Consider the following 20,593-nt stretch of genomic DNA (forward strand, 5'->3'; position numbering starts at 1 on the left):
AAAAAAAAAAAACCGCATGCTGTGTGTGATTCCATTTATACGAATTTAGAAAAATTAAAGTTGTGTAGCTGGAGTTAGGTCATTGGTTCCTGAGCCACTCACCAGGGAAGTGGTTGGCCTCAAGGCATCCTGATACTTCTCAGGGTACAGCACCATTTTATGATCCTGGTGATGGTGGCGGTTTCTGACAGTGCACAGTCAACACGGTCCATCAAATGGTTGACACCCTTAATTGATGGATTTTATCATGTAAATTATACCTCATAACACCTCAAATTTTGATAACTGTAGATTTTTGGTGCTTCGGTGCCTTTACTTAATTTTCACTTGAACTGAAAAAAATTGGCCCATGAAATGTTCAATTCTGTTTCTCAGCATTTCAAAAAGCAAAATCATGAGAAGAAAAAAATCGTTGTTACAAATGGTGAATAATAATGTTTCAACACCAGTGAAATTTTAATTATTTTAGATAGGTAGAAAGTTATTATTTTCCTGATCTTCAGACTAAAAAGCATGAGCATGTTGTGTGACCGTGTGGTATGGTTGTGTTGAGGACTGCTGTCCAGATGAGACCCCTGTATCCTACTCTGCTATGGTCATGTCCTCTTGGCCTCCAAGTGAGAGTGAGACAGAAAGGACAAGGTAAAGCAAAGTAGTGCATGTCAACATATTGATCGTTGCCTCCTTACCCAAGCTGAAACCTTGCCTTTGGTGAGCTAAGCTGGGGTACAGGACCTGCGTAAGGCTTACGGCTGATTTGTTCCCTGTACAAAATTTTACATTAGCCAAGCTCTTAAGAACAAAGAGTAGAATAAATTGTGGTTCCCAGGGACTGAGGAGAGAGGGAAAAGAATTGTTCAGTGGATATACAGTTTGTTTTGCAAGATGAAAAAGTTCTAGAAGTCTGTTGCAAAAAAAATATGTATAAAGTTGACAGTACTGTACTGTACATTAAAAGATGGTTGAGCTTATGTATTTTGGTTTTTTTTTTAACTACACATCTTTTTTAGTTATGCATTTATATAAATTTGGGGAGATGCTTAAACTAATTATGCCCTGAAACCTTTAATTCTGGAAATTCTTAGTTGGGTCTACTTTTTTTGAAGTTGTAGCCTCAGAGCATTAATTTATTTGTAAATGGTCATCACGCTTACTGACACACAAGTACTGTATAATTTAAGTCATTTAGTCTTCATCACGACCCCATGAGGTAGGTATTATATTATTTTTGCTATCTTATCATAGACATTTTCAAATAAACAAAGAATTTGAAAAACTAGAACCATAAACATTTTCTACTTACTGTATAGATTCTTCAATAAATATTTTGTATATTTGCTTTAGCACACCTGTCAATTAATACACCTTATCTTTAAAATTCATTTCAAAGTAAATTTCAGACATCAGTAAACTTGGGGGGTAGGTATTTTTGTTGTCCCCATTTTACACCTGGGGGAACTAAGACACAGAAATTTGTTGAGGTCACTCAGTTTTTTAAGTAGTAAAAGTAGGATTTGGACCATACCTGCCATCACCACATCTACAGAATCCTGGTTCACATAATCTTAATAGGAGTTATCATAAAAAACCACTTTGTTATCCAATAAACTTGACAAGTACAGTATCTCAGTCATGAAAATGCATTTGTATGTTTCCTTGCTACACAGGATCTGGGCGGCTCAGCAGCAGAGGCACTCATTAAACTTTAAATCAACCATTTCAACATCTATTCAACTTGAAAGCATCTTTCTCCCAAACATAATACCCAGTAATGTCTCTGAGACCAGAATTCGGTGGAATATCTTTGGAAAATGCTCATTTAAGAGATAGCCAAATAGATCAGAGTATACTTTTAAGTTTATATTTTTAAGCATCATCCTAGAATTTTAGAACTGGTAGAGATCTTAGAGCTTGTTAAGACCAACACTTTGATTTCAGAGAAGAGGAGACCGAGACACATGGCGGTCAGGGCAGGCTAAGCATGTTCAGGTGCTTAGTGACAGGTGGCGGCCCAGGGCCGTGGTGTAGCTGGCAGTGGCTGGTTAATGTTTGTTGAATAAATGAGCCCATCTAAATCTGTCCATTTTTATTTCCACTACTTATTTATCTACGTGTTAGAATTTGTACTGATTTTCAGAGTATGTTGGTTAGTAGAGAATCTGTTAACATTTTTATGTTAACTTTTGATATAAACTATAATTAATACATTCTCAAAAAATTATCATGATGTACAGTGTACAGGAAAGTGTATACAACGTCACTGTACAGCTTAACAAATAGTTATAAAGTGAACCCTGGTTTAACTACCTGAGTCAAGAAGTAAAGTGGTTGCTGGGACCCCTGAACCCCCCCCCCCCCCCCGTTAACTCCCTCCTGTTGGCTAATCCCTTTAATTTTTCTTATCTCTTTCATTTTTAGCCAATTTGACAGGACATGCAGAAAAGGTGGGCATTGAAAATTTTGAACTCCTGAAGGTCCTAGGAACTGGAGGTAAGTCATAAATTTATTTCTTTTAGGAAAAAAGTACTGGCTATCTCTGTGACCATGAGTTATATCCCCAACATAGAAGTGTTATAATTTAGCAAGCATAAGGGACCCAATAAACATAAACCATTTTTTTTTGAAGAAATAGAAAAGGCAAAATTTAAAAAATTTCTAAGGACTTGGGAAAACCAATCTGTCTTACCCTACTGCAAGGACCATGAATTCATTCATTTGCACAGGATGGTATTCGGAGAGCTTTTGCCAGTGCCCAGTACTCTGAAGTACTGTGAAGCACCTGACACTGGTTGGGTCAGACAGTCCTCACTCAGTCTTACTGACACTCAAGCTTACTATTTTTAATAATGGAAAACTGAAGACTCCTCAAAACCTGACAACCTGGGTGTGGGTAAATGGAAGTTGGGTCTATATTTTTGAAAGCTGTACACAATATAATAAGTAAAAACAAAATAAGGCTAGAGAAGACAACGTCTGAGAACGCACAATGTCTTGTTTCCATCATATATATCAGGGAACGGCTGATATATCATATATATATGATATATATCATATATCAGGGAACGGCTGCCTGTCTTGTGTTCCTAGAAAGATCCGGGAGCTGTGCAGCGGCTGGCTCTGGGTGGTGGGGTTTTAGATGACCTTGATTTTCTGCTTTAAATTTTCCCTTCTGAACTTTTGCTAGCACTGTGCTTGCTGTTAAGAGTTAAGGCCCCACCACCAATCAATCGTGCTTTGGTAGTGGGAAAGCATGGTGATCACACCTGAGGGGAGAAACCCTATAATGTGAAAAAATAAACAAGGATGTAAAATTAAAAAAAAAAAAAAGAGTTAGGGCCCCACCAGCATATGGCCAGTCTAGCTGCGGAGCAGCCCACCCATAAGCACATTAAGTCAGAAGGAAAAAGATGATACCGGGCCCTCCCTGGTGGCACAGCGGGTTAAAGCACAGCACTGAGAATCTGAAGCCGCTTCCGCATGAGTTCGATTCCCGCCTGCGTTCGATTCCCGCCTGCCCCGGAGGTGACCACATGGCGCGGCAGACCTCTCCTGACCCGCCCGCTGCTCCCCTCAGCAGTGTACTTCGTCAATCTGCCTGTTCTGCTCCCCACTCTGTCTCTGGTGAAGCCTCTCACCGCCCCTGAGCCTCTGGCCTGTACCCCAGTTCTGTATGCACAAATAAATAAATCTTTAAAAAAAAAAAAAAAAAGATGATACCGGATGGTTTCACTTATGTGTGGAATATGAAGACACCAAGCAAATGTCAGGAAAAAGACAAAATGTGCCAGCTGCCCAGAGGTGCGAGGCACCCAGGCACCGGGCAGGGGAGGCCCGGGAAAGAGGTCCAGACGGAGGAGGGAAGAGCCTGGGGGCTGCGTGATGGCTCAGGTGCTGTGGTGGCGGAGAACTACTGGGACTACGCCCGGGGGAGACAGCAGTGCTGTCTGCCAATTAATGCTGGAGAAAGCCACGCCTCAGCGCAGCTAGCCTCTGCTGTCGCTGGCCTGCAGTCCCAGTAATTCATGCGTTGACCGAGCGCAGTGGCTCCGCGCTGTGAGCTCGCTCTGCTTTCCCTCCTTCGGGCAGGGGAGGGGAAGAAGGGTTCAACTCTGGCCTTTGTAGAACTGTTGGCCTTCCCTGGAGCCTCGGAGCACAGGACATTCTCTCCGCGCGAAGGTTCACCGCTCCGCGCTCGGGGAGGGTGCGCCGTCTCCGTGCCCAGGCCAGTAGGACTGGCAGGGCTGGCACCGGCCACGCTGGTATCTGCCCTCGGCTTCCGAGTGGCCAGGCCTGCCGGTGGGAGAAGAGTATTTCTCCCGGGATCCCAGCACACTCGTGTCACTTCACCTTTGTTGTCTGCCTGCATGCCGCGGCCTTGCAGAGGGGGCGCTGATTTCCGGAGCAGCTGAGCCTATCACGGAGAGACAGCCTTGAGGCTGCCCGTGAGTAAGCCCTGCAGTTTATGCTCCGCAGAAAAGCATTTGGTTTTCAGAAGAGTTTATTGTCAGTGTCAACTTGGAGGTCTTACAGCACGTTCTCATCTTCAGATCATTTATGAAGTTGTAACCAAAGAAGGAAAACTAGGCCTATCCTACCATATCTCTAAGAAATCATGCTTTGAAAATATCAAAGCAGTGTTTTTTAATCCCTAACTGAGTTCCTATTTCAAAGGCAATCACTATTTAAAGGGCTCCCCAGTTCTGTGTGACCAAAGGGATGGAGCCAAATGGGGATGCTGCATGCAGTAAGTCAGGAGAAGAGGGACACTGAGTGCTGTCACACATGTGCAATGTTAGGGGAAACCCCAAGACTGAGGAGCTGACAAGACTAAAATAAAGCCCTAGAAATATGGCTGCAGAATAAGAGGGGAGGGGTGCAGGGCTGCACCTGTTTCCCTAAATCGTGGACAGTGTTGTAAACCACTGAAGAGAAAAAGAAAGTACATGTTCAGTTCACAGAATTTTGTAACAATCACCAGTCAATTCTAGAACATTTTCCTTCCTCAGACAGAAATTCTGAACCAAGGCCTCCCTAGTGCCTTGGGGGTTCAGTCTCCACGTTGTCACCACCACAGCCTGAGTCAGAGCCCCAGCCAAGGAGCTGACCCATGGGGTGTCTCCCCACTGCTCCCCTCTGCAAATTATATCAGTAGATCTGCCTGTTCTACTCCCCACTCTGTCTCTGGTGAATCCTCTCACCCCACTGCACCTCTGGTCTATACCCCAGTTCTTGTATGCCTTAAAAAAATAAAAATAAATCTTAAAAAAAAACAAACAAACAAAACAACTCTGAACCCTTCAGCTGTTCCTTCCAGAGCTTATAGTCTCTCTAGCCCTCAGCAATCACCAACCTACTTTCTGTATCTATATTTGCCTGTGCTGGACATTTAATATAAATGGAATCATATAGCATATGTTCTTTTGTGTATGACTTTTTTTCACTTAGCATATGATTTTGGGTTTATCCGTGTTGCAGCTTATTTCAGTACTTCATTCCTTTTTATGACTTAATACTATTCAGTTGTATGGGTAAACCATATTTTATTTGTCAGTTGACGCAGTTGATGGACATTTGGGTTCTACCTACCTTTTGGTTATTATGAGTAGTGCTGCTGTGAGTATTCGTGTACAAGACTTTTTGATGAATATATGTTTTCAGTTTTTTTTTTTTTTTGAGTCTGTACTTATGGACTACTGGTTCAAATGATAATTTTAATTTTAATTTTTTGGGGAACTACCAGACTGTTTTCAGTATATGAGGTTTGCAGTATCTCCATATTCTTTCTAAAACTTATTTTCTAACACTTTTATTATAGTTAGCCTATTGATAGTTAGTGACCAACATTGATTTTTACGGATGAGATTCATTAATGTTTCTTGTCCAGCTCAAGTGAAATAAGTCAGAAGAAAGACAAATACTGAACAATTTCACTCATACATGGAACATACAGTAAAATGTTCATGTGACTAAATTTGAATTAAACTCCAGTTTTCACTTTAGCTATTTTATACAAACTCATGCACCCTTAATTATTTTGAATAGAATGTTATATAACTTCTCTCCTAAATTTATTCCAGTTTTAAATAATCCTTGATGAAAGAATACTTCTTCGTATATATCCATTTGGCACCAATTAGGTACAGCAATTAGAGAGATTGTAGGAAGTTTGTACAAAAAATGTTATGTACTAAACTTAAATTATACCTGTGTTGCTTAAGGAGTTTGTAGTGTGTCTTGCCCTCACCCCTTTTTTAAATCTCTTAATTCAGTAATACAAATACCTGGGAAATAGAATTTAGAGAAACAGAAATTTTCTTAACTGGTAAGTAAAGCCTCATACATATAGTAGTCTCAGTAATATTTACTGGACAAATGAGTACCACATTATAGTTCTTTAAAGAACCGTGAATATTTGAAAGTCAGTTGCTACTTTTTATTTGTTCACAGATGTTTTAGAGATTAGAATTTGCATTCTCTTTTATAACTAAAGTTTTAGAAATGTCAGTTTTATCTTTTATACCAAAGCGAAGTCTTAGTATAAACTACCATAATTAATGAAGTAAAACTTGTATTAATATATTTTAACTAGGTTTTGATCAACCCAGTTGTTGTTGATTTCATTTTATAAATCGATAATAGAAATCAACAAATATAGAAAAAAATATAACATCAGACTAAAATGACATTGTATTCCACATAGGGTCAAAACCAAAAAACTTTTATTCTATTCTAATAGATGATTCCTCTGTAGCAAAATAGACATAGGATATACAGATATTCTCAAGCATACTTTTAAAATGTAAAATCATTTTTCTTCATTGGATTTAAGCATTCAAAAAGAGCCATGAAGCTAATTCTATGCCCGATCTTTAAATTTTATGTCTGGTAGTAAATTCTACATACATAAATAGAAATAGAAAGGCAGCTTTTGCCTCTTCTGATAAGATAACAACAACGTAGATATCCTAGAAAATCTGTCCCACAACTAGTCCTCAGTTTTTGGATAAAATATCTCAAAAAAATAAGTTTTACAGATAAGTATTGTAAAGTAAGTTAGCTCACAAAATTAAGGGAAAAATCAGAAGTTACAAAATGGGAGCAGGAATCAAGAAAAGCAGTGTTCTTTGCAGACAGGTTATGCTGGGAAATCTGCTAGTGAATTCTGAGCTAGCTGTTTGGATTTACCATTTTCACACTTAGTATGGGAGAGAACATCTAAAATCCCCAAAAGTAAAGAAGTCTCTTACATAGTAAAAGACTAAAGGAGAGAAAAATACAGCTTACAAAGGGAGATGAAGAAGTCATTGCTCTGCCTTAGCAATGCTTCTGGGACAAGGGGGCAAAACAGTAAGTCTTGCCTAAGCATTCACAGCAGAAGGCAGACATCATGTAGGTTTGCAGCTTAAAGTTGCACACATCTGTGTGTGTCCAAAAAATAAGAATTTAGCTTATAGTTGTACTGAGTTGATGATATTCCTAGGTATTTAGCAAGAACAAATGTAAATCCTCTTTGGGTGAACCTTTGCCTAGATCGTAAAGAAATACCAAAGAACAGATAAGATTTTACTATAACAGTTATAAATATCCCAGCAGCAAGGCACTGTGAGTTTAAAAAAAAAAGAAAAGAAAACAAATAGCAACATTAGACTTGGATAGAGTTCAAATTATTTTCTATGAAATGATACATAGGTTTTATAATTTTTATACGTTTGAAGTGATCTGATTGTAATATTAAAGGATAAAAACATACTATAAAATGACCAGACTTGAAAGAGAACAAATATACTCTGAGAAAGGAAAAAATAAATTATAAACATAGTGGTTTACTAGCTCATGAGATATTGCTGAAGAGAGTATTAGTAAATAGTGAGACAGATTTGAGAAAAATATGCCAGATATAGGTTGGAGAAAAATGGGATGGCTTATATAAACGAGAAATTAAGACACAGAGGACAGGTACAGAAGATATAAATTGCCTAATCAGAGTCCCATAAGGTGCTAATAGAATTGCGAGAGTTACCATCCACAGTATTACAACAGAGCTCACTAGGATTGATTGAACATATCAGTTTACAGACTTAAGAAACAAACAAGCTAGCGGACAAGTATGAATAAATTATTATATAAATACCCCATAGAGAAGCTGGTAAACACCAGAGACAGAGAAATACCCTAAAAGCTGCCAGAGTGTAAAGACGTATTTATAAAGGAAGTGAGGGCAAAAATAGACGTTTGTAGACATTCAGAAGTTGAGTGTGTTTTGCACAGAGATCTTCACTAGAATTCCTGATGGATAGTTTCAGAGGGAATGTGATCTTAGGGGAATTCCTGAGGTCCAGAAAAGATTGGTGAATAAAGAAAATCTGATTAACATTCACCATTAAAACAATAGTTGGTGCAAATTTATGGAGTTAAAAAAGAAAACTGAGGCCCTCCCTGGTGGCCCAGCGGGTTAAAGCACAGCACTGAGAATCTAAAGCCGCCTCCGCATGAGTTCGATTCCCGCCTGCCCACATGGAGATCCACATGGCGTGGCAGACCTCTCCTGACCTGCCCGCTGCTCCCCTCAGCAATGTACTTCGTCGATCTGCCTGTTCTGCTCCCCACTCTGTCTCTGGTGAATCCTCTCACCCTCCGCATCTCTGGCCTGTACCCCAGTTCTGTATGAATAAATGAATAAATAAAAATTAAAAAAAAAAAAGAAAACTGAAATATAAGAAAAAATAACATAGGAATTAGTGTTCTGAGGCAACTGCACATGGACCTTGAAATGTGTTAAGTTACTGAATTAATTGAAAAAATAATAAGGAAATCTGAATAGTCCTAGAACTGATGAAATCGGTCAGTAAACCAGTCAGTAAAAACTTTTCCTTCTAGAAAAACACTTGGTACAGTTTAAAGAATGAATTTTGTCAAAATTTCAAGGCGTACATAATTCTGATCCTCCATAAACTGAGAGCAAAACTCATTGTGTGAGTTACCTTGATCCCAAAGTCTCACGAGAATATGAGAAAGAAAAACTACAGGCCCATCTCACAAATGTGAAAGTTTTTTTTTTTTTTTTTTTTTTTAAGATTTGTTTATTTATTCATACAGAACTGGGGTATAAGCCAGAGGTGCAGGGGCGGTGAGAGGCTTCACCAGAGACAGAACAGGAGAGCAGAACAGGCAGATCTATGAAGTACACTGCTGAGGGGAGCAGCAGGCGAGTCAGGAGAGGTCTGCTGTGCCCTGTGGATCACCTCTGGGGCAGAGGATTGAACTCACACTGAGGCAGTTGCAGCTAGCTTGCTATACTGCGTCCTAAGTCATTGCACCACCAGGGAGGGCCCACAAATGTGAATTTTTTTTTTTTATTTAAAGATTTACTTATGCTTACAGAATTGGGGTACAGGGCAGAGATTTGGTGGGTGAGAGGATTCACCAGCGACAGAGTGGGGAAGAGAACAAGCAGATCTACTGAAATACACTGCTGAGGGGAGCAGTGGGCGTGTCAGGAGAGGTCTGCCGCGCCATGTGGAGCTCGCTGGCTGGGGATCGAGTTCGTGCTGCAGGGGGTTCGGAGAGCTTCATAGTGTGGGGCTTTAACCTGTAGCTCCACCAGTGAGAGCCCATATGTGAAATTTTTAAATGCAGATTTACAAAATCAAAACTTAGGTGTATGTTGTTTCAATGCATTCAATATTTTGTGTCGTCATTTACCTTACTTTAAGATGACTGCAAATGGGAGTTACCAGTCACATTCTGTATTTGGCCTCACGCTGCTTGCAGGGCCTGTAACGGGCTCTTGTTAGCTGTAAGCGCTGCTTTTCCTTGCCAGCTGATGGTCTGTTGCTCTCATGAGGTAGGATAACTAGGAAATGCCATCAGAGGTATTTCTGTATGTTAAATCACAGTTGGATGACTAAATGGTGTAGGTGGAAACTTTTATTATGAAGATAATGAAATCTCAGTTTTTATTCAAAAATTTCACCACTAATCTTTCAGTCTCGTTACCTTTTTAAGAGAATTTTTTCCCCCAGCACTACTTAGAATAATAGAAACGCCTCATCATATGTCTTTATCTGTCATGTCAGGTCTTTTTTGGAAGTGAAACTGAAAACTTCTGATGAATTAATTTTCCTATATTTTGAACTAGAAAAAAACGCTATTCATCGAGTATCTTAAAGACATTGGAATATTTGATATAAAAGATTTACTTCTAAGTCTCATATACATGTAATATTCATTAAGAAAACTCTTTTACTTGAGTATTGATGTATTTTCAGCTACCCCAAGTAATACGTTGGTCCTTGTCCTAAACTAGAAACTTGCTCTTAATTTTTTATCCTTTTCTGTGTTGACTTTTCAATTTCTTGTTTCTCGCAGTCCTTTTGTTTTCCCTTGAAAATGATCCTTGGAATTATCTTTTCTGTTTCTTGTGCCATCAGTCATAGTACTCAGACATGGGTGGTGGTTCAGGTTTTCTTAACCCACCTGCTTTTCTCCAAATTCTTGCTTCCCTTTTATACGTTTCTACCCTATTCTGCTAGAAGTAATACGTAGTCTTATTGAAAAACACTATTGATCCGTTTTTCTCTATCACAACTTGTAATACCTTTTTCCCCCTAGTAAATTGCTTAAATTCAAATTCTTGCCTTTTTTTCAGGTTCAGCTCTGTCTCTTCTGTCTTTTCCCCCAGTTGCTCTGGTATTCTGCTTCTTTCCTGTTTGGTTGCCTTTCTCTTACTCCCCTACCACACTGCACCTTTCCACTGTCTGATATTGTGCCTTATCTTCTTTGCCATCTTCGCGTCCTCGTGGCCACCTGTCTCTGCCTGCCCAAACTGCCTTCTTTTTGAGTGGTGACACTGAAAGCACTTTGTAGAGAACCGCGCCGAGTCGTTCTGACTCCCTCTGTGTGTGCTGTTTTTTCTTTAAAATTTTAAGTGCTTAGGATAATTTTTTTCCTAAAGATTTATTTATGCATCCAAGAACTGGGGTATAGGCCAGAGGTGTAGGGGGGCAGTGAGAGGATTCACCAGAGACAGAGTGGGGAGCAGAACAGGCAGATATACTGAAACACCTTGCTGAAGGGAGAAACAGGGAGACTGGAGAGGTCTGCAGAGCCACGTGGGTCAGCTCCCTGGCGGGGATCGAACCCCTACTGGCAGTCGCTGCTGCTGGTGTCATAGTGCTGAGACTTCACCCCTAGGCCACGAGGAAGGCCCTCTTACATTTATCTCTTTATTTTTCCAGTGCTGTTGCTCTGCTCCCTCTCCACTAACCATAACCATAAAGCATCGTAACATCATGTATGATCTTGTCTCTAGTGTCGTTCTTGAGATTCATATTCCCAAATTCAGGAAATACCTTTGGTTCATCTTTTAGAGTTAATTTGGTTTCGTGATGAAATTTGGTGTTATTTGTGGAAACAACAACTTCTGTTCTAATTTCTGTTCTGACCTTTTCTGCTGCCTGCTTTTTGACCATTTTGCTTTCTTTGAGACACCTCTCCAAGTAGGGCAGAAGAGAGTCTTTAAACATACCCAGTGGGTTCACCATTGATAGTTAATGAAGTGAAGCATGGAGGTCTCGGCTAAAAGGCTTTACTTTTACTTTTCAGTTTGAATTTTCTTTATTTGTCATGATCATGTACTTGGGAGATCTTTAGTCACTGTGAGAAAAAAGAAAAATTTACTCTGTATCCATAAAGGGTTTAGGTGAGTTGATTTCATTTCCTAAGAGTGCTTTTACATTTGTGAAGTACTTGGGTGTCAAGGATGACTTAGAAGACTTAGGCTGGGAGCTCGGCATTCTGTTTGTCCACTGTGCTCTCCTTGGTAAATTACATGGACCCTGTGGGGCTAAGCTCCTTTAAGAGTTAACTTAATAATATCCCTCTCGTTTGTTCGTGTAAGCGTAGTGAGATAATGGATATGAGTTGTGCTTGTTAGATTGCCATTAGTTGAGGTTGTATGTTGAACAGGGAGCTCTATTGTAAAGCTATACCTTAAATTAGAAAAACAGTAATTTGGGATTAATTCATGAGGTCAGATGACTCATTATTATTCATTATTTTATTATATTCACATCTCTGGGAGTAATTTCAACTAAAATTATATTTCTACTAATAAAAAAATATATCTCATTAATGACATGTTGGTAATTGAAATTGTATTAGCATTTCTGAGAAGTTAATTTGTAAATTTGCTGAACAGTACATGACAATGGAAAAGATTCTAAGATTCTTTTTTTTTTTTATTTTAACTATTCACTTTAGTTTTTAAACAGCCTTTGTGTATTTAAGATTAACAGTTTATACTAAGATACACATAAAATGAGTAGTCAACATTAGGTTACCTGATGGAAGGAAAGAAGCCCAATAGCTAGAAGAGCTAATTTAACACGCTACCAAGCTCTGGATTAGCTTGACATGTCAGTGAATGTCATGTCTTAACAAAGATTTGAGAAGCCTAAAATATGTCCAGTAGTTCAAAAACACAACCTATAAAAGATCTTCCACGTTCCAGGGGGCTCTCCCTAATTCATTCTCCACAGTATAGCCAGAGTGATCTTCCTTGTACAGAAATTTGATCATGTCATTTCGATATTGAAAACCTTTGATTCAGTCCCACTGTTCTTAGAACTCTTTAGTTCACGTGTATTTACCAAGAAGTAGGTCATGTTTGGGGTGTTGGACATAGGGTGGTGAGTATTAAGGAAAAAGATTTATTACATACCAACTTGCAAATTGAATAATATACATCTAATCCAGTTAATGTAGAATTATTTTTGAGCTTATGAAACTTTGGCATGAGAAACCCGCAGTTTCTGCCATGACATCAGTCTGCCAAACAGCAGCCACTTGTCTTTGTGTCCATCCTGGGTGTCCTTTCCATGGGTAGAGGTTGCTTTTCCTCTGCTTGTGCAGTTGCTTTTGTTTTTGGTCATCTGTCAGCAACAGATCTTACAGTTGTTCTGTGGGAAGATTCACTCAGCAGAGGGTCTGTCTCTGGCTTGCTCATGCCAGCCTGAAGTGCTGTATTGTTGAGATGTGGACTGATGATTCTTCACTCTCTGGTCCCAGACTCTGAAAATCATCCCTGTCTGGATACTCTTACTTTTTAAAAAAAAAAAAAAAAAGATTTATTTATTTGTGCATACAGAACTGGGGTACAGGCCAGAGGCTCAGGGGCGGCGAGAGGCTTCACCAGAGACAGAGTGGGGAGCAGAACAGGCAGATCGACGAAGGACACTGCTGAGGGGAGCAGCGGGCGGGTCAGGAGAGGTCTGCCACGCCATGTGGTCACCTCCCGGGCAGGCGGGAATCGAACTCATGCGGAAGCGGCTTTAGACTCTCAGTGCTGTGCTTTAACCTGCTGTGCCACCAGGGAGGGCCAGTCTTACTTTTTTTTTTTTTAAAGATTTATTTATTTATTTATTTATTACAAAAGTTTATTTTTACATCATTTTGTACATTTTTTTTCCATCTCAATTGTAATCCCCGCGGGTTTCCCATCACCAAGTCACCCATGTGCTACTCTTATTTTTTTAAATCTTTTCACAGAAGATTTTTCATAAACACATTTCATTTACTAAGTAAACCTTATTTCTGTTTCTCCTGGGAAATTTGCCACTAGAGGGTGCTGGAAATTGCTTTGAGCAGCTTAAATACACAGCTACTTTTTGGTGATAAGGTAGAAGAGGGAAAAGTTTGGTTGAATCATGTAAGACTTTTTAAAAATATGATGTCTTAGTCATCACTTGTCATTTTATTCTTTTAGGTGTTTGGAAAGTGTCCCTGTTAAAATAGTACTCTCAAAAGCTTGTGTTCATTAAATTGTCAAAATTGTCATTCAAAAAAAGTTTATAGTTTTGTATCGATGTATACCCAGTATGTCTTATGTTTCAGTGTAAATCTATAGTGTTTTTCATAAATCTTAGCAGCTAAATGTGGTTTTTTAAATTTATAATACAAAGATTATTTTATCATATGATAATAATCTTTGGTTGACATTGTCTCCTTATCAATATAATTTCATTTGTCATCATTGCTTTCTAGGGTTGTATTTGCTAGAAGCAAACCCCTGGGGCAGGGGTTTAGGGGTACAAGACTTATTGTAGGAAAACTCTAGGTGAGACACTGGGAAGGAAGCCAGGGTGGGCAGCGGAGAGGCCAAGCACACATGCAAGCGGGGCTGGGCTCTAGATTCAGCCCGGACCTCTGGGAGCTTGTGGCCAGTGCGGAGCCTGACCTTTTATGTGCCTTCATCTATGCTTCTGGGCTGCTGGTAGCCAGGGGTAAGGAATGATGGAATGTAATCTCTAGGAGAGGTTTCTTCTCTCTTTCTGCCTTCGGCCTTTCCTCAGAGAAGGGGGCAGCTGGGATTGCGTCAGCCTGTGAAGATATGATCAGCAGGGAGGTACCAGCATCTACACAGGTTAGCACTGGCCTCAAACATAATTATTTGGGTAGGAAAGAAGCTTATTGTTGCATTACGAACAGAATGATTTATGAATGTGCCCGGTCATCCTTCCTTCCTTGTTTTTGGTAAGATCCCCAGGTGACCACCTCCATGGCGGTCATTTCCAAGTCTGAGTCCTTACAGGAGGACATGGTTCCCTCAGCGACTTTCTCTTCTTTCCTGCTGGACCAAAATCTTGGGTTTTTAAGTCACTTGGGACTGGGCTAAGAAATGGCCTATTAATGACACAGGTCATGCTCGTGGAGATCATGAGGCGTTGGCCACACCACATACATGCATGCACAAATGCCAGTCTGAGCTGGCTTCCTGCTTATGGTCGTGTCGGTGAAGCCTGAAAGTGCTGATCTCTTAGATTGTCATACATTTACTCAGTATTTAAGCCATGCGGTCTGTATCAATGGAATCCATAGTCAATGCTGTACTGTGTTTATTTTCAACCTTTTTAACTATTAAGTCTCTTTTTAGGAGCTGTCATCACTCATGAGACAGTGTACTGATTTGTGTTCCAATTTGGCCGTACAGCTGTTTTTTGACCATTAAAGTAGTTACGAAATGCACTAAGTGGCCCTGGTTAATTTTAAAACTCGTACTGGATCTAGAAGCTGGCGCGTTCATTGTATCTCCTTCATGTCCTTTTAAAAACATGCATATGTATGTATGTCCTCTATATGTGTTAATGTTAATATCTCTGCATAACACAAATGGCCTATATAGGTCTCTGACATAAGAACTACTGTCTGAAATTGTGTATGTGTTTACTATGTCTTTTTTTAACTTTTAAGTATAATTGGGGTCCATAGCTTTCCCTAAGTTTTAGAAGAAAAATGTGTTGTAATTAGTTTGCCATTATTAATCATAGGAATTTTATTTTCATGATTTCATAAATCTTGGTGGCAGTAATCACTTATATAACTCATTTTCCTTTTTTATTTTAAAATTATGTTCATATGCTTAAGGATATAAGGTATTTTTTTATATTTGGATTTAGTGTGTAGCAGCAGTATCTGTTGTATAAAGGAATTTAGAAATCAGTGCTTCTGTTTGATAAATATATAAAAACACATGCATTTTAATTTGAATCTTGAAATTTACAAATTTTCAAAAAGAGATTTAAGGATGTATTCAAAGATAGAAAGAAAAGCTTAAAATAAGGGAAATAAAGTGAGATAAAATGAAAGATATAATAGTCACCTAGCATCAGAACCATTATAATTGAGTCTTAAATTTAATTGCAGTTACTCAACATATGATAAATGGGAAATCCCCCTTTGGGTTACATAACTTTTCATTAAAGAAAATGCCCATAAAGTCATCTAAAATAGTGACTTTCAAGGTTTTTTTTATTATTACCATAAGAAGTAGTAGGTTCATTTTTATACAAGTCAGCGTGTGTATTTATTGTATATAGGCACTCACACACCTTCCCATTGAACGCATACAGTGTTTGTTATCTGCCAGGGCCTTCTAGATGCTCACATTAACTTAGGTATTCCCCAGACCATATGCACAAGGACTGTTACTACCCCTAGCGAAGATATTGAGATACAAATAGGGAACACTTAGCTCAGGGTCACCCACTTCCTAAGTAGCCTATCTGGGATTCAAACCCAGGCCAACCGGCAGCAGCTATGCTCTAACCACTGCTCTATGCTGCCTTCCTGTCCCCTCCCATGTGCTCACATGTGTGTGCCTGCATACTGGCATACACAGGTGCATGTATCTGTGAAAAGGAAACAGAAGTTTCATAAATACACTCAGTATATTCAGTACTATTTCAGTTTTCAAAAATATTGCTTGGACCCACTAAATAGATATCATTACCCATAACTGGTCACAGCCTCACTGGAAAACATAGTGGTGTAGAGAGACTTAAGTGCTTAGTTATATTATGACTCCTAGATCACTAGGGCATTCAGTAATACCCCAACAATAGTATCTTTGACAAAGGATTATGGAAATATTCTTGAGAAAGACTAATGTTATTTTATATAGTTCCTTAAAAAATGACCTACTTTTTATCCACCCGAAAGACACAAAAACACTGATTCAGAAAGATACCTGTACCCCCAGGTTTATTGCTGCTTTATTCACAATTGGAAAGACATGGAAGCAGCCCAAATGCCCAAAAATGGATGACTGGATTAAAACGACGTGGTACATATACACAAGGGAATATTACTCAGCAACCAAAAAAGAGAAACACATGTCTTTTGCAGCAACTTGGATGGAGCTGGAAAAGATCATGCTTAGTGAGATAAGCCAGAAAGAGAAAGAAAAATACTGGATGGTTTCTCTCATAGACGGAATATAACGGAACAGAAGAGAAAATAATGATAATGATGAACAGCCATACACCAGAGACATTTTGTGGGGGTGGACTAGGGAATGGGATCAAAAACTGTGGGGGGAGGGAAATGCACTGGACTATGGTGATGGCACATGGGTGATTTGGTGATGGGAAACCCAAGGGGATTGCAACTGATATGGAAAAATGCACAAAAAATATGTAAAAATAAACTATTATAAAATTTTAAAAAAAGTGACCTACTTTTAAACCTTAATTTCCTAAAGTTTCTGAATAGAACTTGCCTACTACTAGGGCCCAACTTCTGTTTATCTGTCTTAACAGATTTTGGGGAGGGACAGTAATGTTTCGTTTTAACTTTCAGGTTTAATCAATCAGGTTTTACTCATTTTGCTCAGCTTTTACTCACAAATTGAGTATGAACTTGAAAAAGGAAGTGCTAGGTGTGGCCATCACTCTTACCATTGACTATTGAGTGAGTCCGCTGTGGTAACAGAAGCTGCTCTCTGAAATCCTGTTTGCGGTGGTGCCTTAGAGGCACTCATGAAACGACCCTCGCATGAGTAAGCATGTGCACTTGGTTGGCTTGTTAGCACGGATACCACTGTTCAAGGACAGGGCAAATGAAAATTAGAATTCCCAGAGTGGACTTCTAGCTTGGTTCCATGTCTGACACTTAGTGTTGGGTGAGAGGAATTCTGCAGGGGATGGAGAAGGGGCAGGCGGGTAGACTGACTGCCAGTACCCAGCATATGGCACTTGTGGGAGAGAGGTCTTCCCCTAGGTTATGTTACATATGAGAGAGGGCGGGACCAGCATTGTGACTAGTGCCATGTGGTTGTGGAAGACCACAAAGCAGTCTTTGTAAGTGTTGTTGCAGTCTTTGTAAGTGTTGCTATGCTTTTTTTTTTTTTTAATTGAGGTAGCATTGGCTTACAACCTGTGCGTGATTAGAAGTTCAGGTTCACACGTCTTCAAAGATACTTTGTTAGGACATTTTCCTGTTCCGGAATGGTGGCAGGTATGTTTCCTGGGCTCCCTTTCTCTAGGGAATGCTACTAGGACTCACGGAATACAAAGCTTAGAGAGATTACTTATGAAAATGCATGTACCCTTCCCAAAGGACACTGGTATAGATTTGAAGTGCTGGTTTTCTTCTTGCTGTAAACCGAGCTTCAACTATCATGTTGTCAACTGACGAAGATATTTGCGTACACACTATGGAGCTCTTTCTTTGACCTTGTTTGCTTGATGGCTCGCAAGCATGGATTTAACATTGTTTGAGTTTCCAGCTCCAGAGTTAATTGCTCATGACTCAAAATGAGTAAAATCAGATACAGTTCATGATTTTATGGAATTTACAGTCCAGCAGGAGCAAGACAAGGAAGCGGTTGCCAAAGGAAATGAACGTTTCAGATTCCTTACATAAAGAGGACGCATAGTGTCTTGAGAATATAAACTTAGAACTGGTCTGGGAGTCAGGAAGGACAGGCGACCTGAAAGGGTTACACAATGTGAGGGTCAGGGTCCTCCCAGGTCGAGCAGCAGGGTTGGAGCACAGCGCTGGGAGGATATAACCACCTCAGCATGAGTTCTTTCCCTGCCCTGCAGGTGACTGCAGACCTCTCCTGACCCATCCACTGCTCCCCTCATCAGTGTACTTTGTCAGTTGGCTTGTTCTGCTCCCCACTCTGTCTCTGGTGAGTCCTCTCACCACCCCTGCACCTCTGGCTGTACCCCAGTTATGCATAAATAAATAAATCTTTCTAAAAATAATGAGAGGGTTAGAAGATGGAGAGAGAGTAGTAGAAGTCAGGTCTTTGAGAAATGTGACTTTTTTTTTTTAAAGATTTATTTATTTGTGCATACAGAACTGGGGTACAGGCCAGAGGCTCAGGGGCGGTGAGAGGCTTCACCAGAGACAGAGTGGGGAACAGAACAGGCAGATCGAAGAAGTACACTGCTGAGGGGAGCAGCGGGCGGGCCAGGAGAGGTCTGCCACGCCATGCGGTTACCTCCGGGGCAGGCGGGAATCGAACCCATATGGAAGCGGCTTCAGATTCTCAGTGCTGTGCTTTAACCCGCTGCACCACCAGGGAGGGCCGAGAAATGTGACATTTTATCAGTGATTCCTCCCCTTATTTTAAAGATTATGTATTTATGCATACAGAACTAGGGTACAGGCCAGAGATGCGGGAAGTGAGAGGCTTCACCAGAGACAGAGTGGGGAGCAGAACAGGCAGATCAATGAGGTACACTGCTGAGGGCAGCAGTGGGGAGACAGGAGAGGTCTCCTGCTCCATGTGGGTCGCCTCAGGGGCCGGGGATCGAATGTGCACTGAAGCAGCTGCGGCCAGCTTGCAGTGCTCCTCCTTACCCGTTGCACCACCAGGAAGGACCCAGATCCCCTTTTTTGTTAAGAGCAATGGGAGGCTAGATGTTTTGAGACAGAAGGACTAGACTTTATCAACAACACCGATGACAGCACAAAAGGAATGTTGATCAGCCTGGGATAAAAGCAGCTGGGAGGCACAGCATTGTGACCAGTGGCCAAGTCACCCTTCAGCAAGACTCCGGTAATCTGAGGGTGGGAGAAGATTCACGCCCATTCCCCCACGATGAGCATCCTTCTGTGGCTGGTGAAAATGCTCATGTGATGTGATTGGTGCAGCGGTCAAAAATTTCTTGCTGTTGTTACGGTGGAAAATCATTTCAAAAGGATGCATATAAACATATGCTTTGGACATATTTTTACTTCAGTGTGTAAATATCCACTTGGCAGTCGTTGGATATAGGCACAAGATTCTCCTTGAGAATGAGTTCATAAGCAGTGATCTATTTAGCATAGACCACATTTGTAATGCTTCATCTCAAATCAAGTTTTAGATTCTTTGAAGTGGAGTTAGAACTAGACACATTTGAAGTACTCAGAGTACAAAATCCTGTTGAGTTTTCACAATTCCCCACCCCATCCCTCAGCTTGTATAGTTGTTTCACCCACACCTAATTTTTCAGCAGTTCCTTTAAAAAGAAAATGCGTCTTTTATCAAATTCTTTCAAAGCATTCAACCTCATTTTTTCTCTTTTCCTTCACACTTAACATTTCAGTGGTTTATGTAATGCCACTTGTATAACAAGGAGAACACACCCAGCAAAACAGGGCAATGAATGCCAGCAAGTGGTGTCAGCCCACAGCTGACCGGTGAGGGGACGGGTACGTGCTGAGCTAGCAGCAGGTATTCCGTGCCAGGCAGGCGACTCACGGGGACCAGGTGTGTCAGTTAGTCCTGGGAGATGTTTGCATAAAGTCACAGTTTGCCTTATAGATTTTACAGCAACAAGCCAAGTACAGTGGTGTGTGCTGCAGTATGAACCCAGCACGACATGGCTGGGAAACAGAGTGGTTAAGCCACATGAATGACGCCTGAGCGACAGTGGGAAGCCAGTGTCTCATAGCGGTGGTGGAGCCCCTCAAGGCCCAGTGAGAACAGCGTGTCCTGGTTGAGCATTACGCTGAGGGAGGTCAACCAGAGGCTTCTGGTTCTTAGTTTCTTCTAGCTCATAGCTGCTTCCTCTAGAGCAGTGCTTGTAAACATAATGCACTAACAAAACTGTGCCTGTATTTAATTACATGGCATTGTAAACAGATTACTTTTACAGACAGACTGTAAAAATATATTCAACAAATTGACCTCCTCGTTTTAGTGAAGATGGTTGCTTCCTAAAGTATTTTAATAAATTTGAATTTTACAAGTCAAGTGAAAGATCAGCTTATTTATGCTCAAAGTAAAAACTCAGGGAGAAGGTGGCTTTTTTTTTTT

General features: G+C 40.3%; 1 protein-coding gene across 1 annotated transcript in view; it reads left to right on the forward strand.

The window, feature by feature from the left end:
* Positions 1 to 2,422: 2,422 nt before the first annotated feature.
* Positions 2,423 to 20,593, forward strand: part of RPS6KA5 (ribosomal protein S6 kinase, 90kDa, polypeptide 5) — a 92,319-nt gene continuing 74,148 nt past the window's right edge. The window contains exon 1 of the mRNA XM_004681626.2: positions 2,423 to 2,490. The gene's annotated coding sequence lies outside the window, so the exon portion shown is untranslated. The remainder of the gene's footprint in view (positions 2,491 to 20,593) is intronic.

The sequence above is a fragment of the Condylura cristata genome, unplaced genomic scaffold (assembly GCF_000260355.1).
Source record: "Condylura cristata isolate star-nosed mole 26May11 unplaced genomic scaffold, ConCri1.0 scaffold00013, whole genome shotgun sequence".
Taxonomy (NCBI): Eukaryota; Metazoa; Chordata; class Mammalia; order Eulipotyphla; family Talpidae; genus Condylura; species Condylura cristata.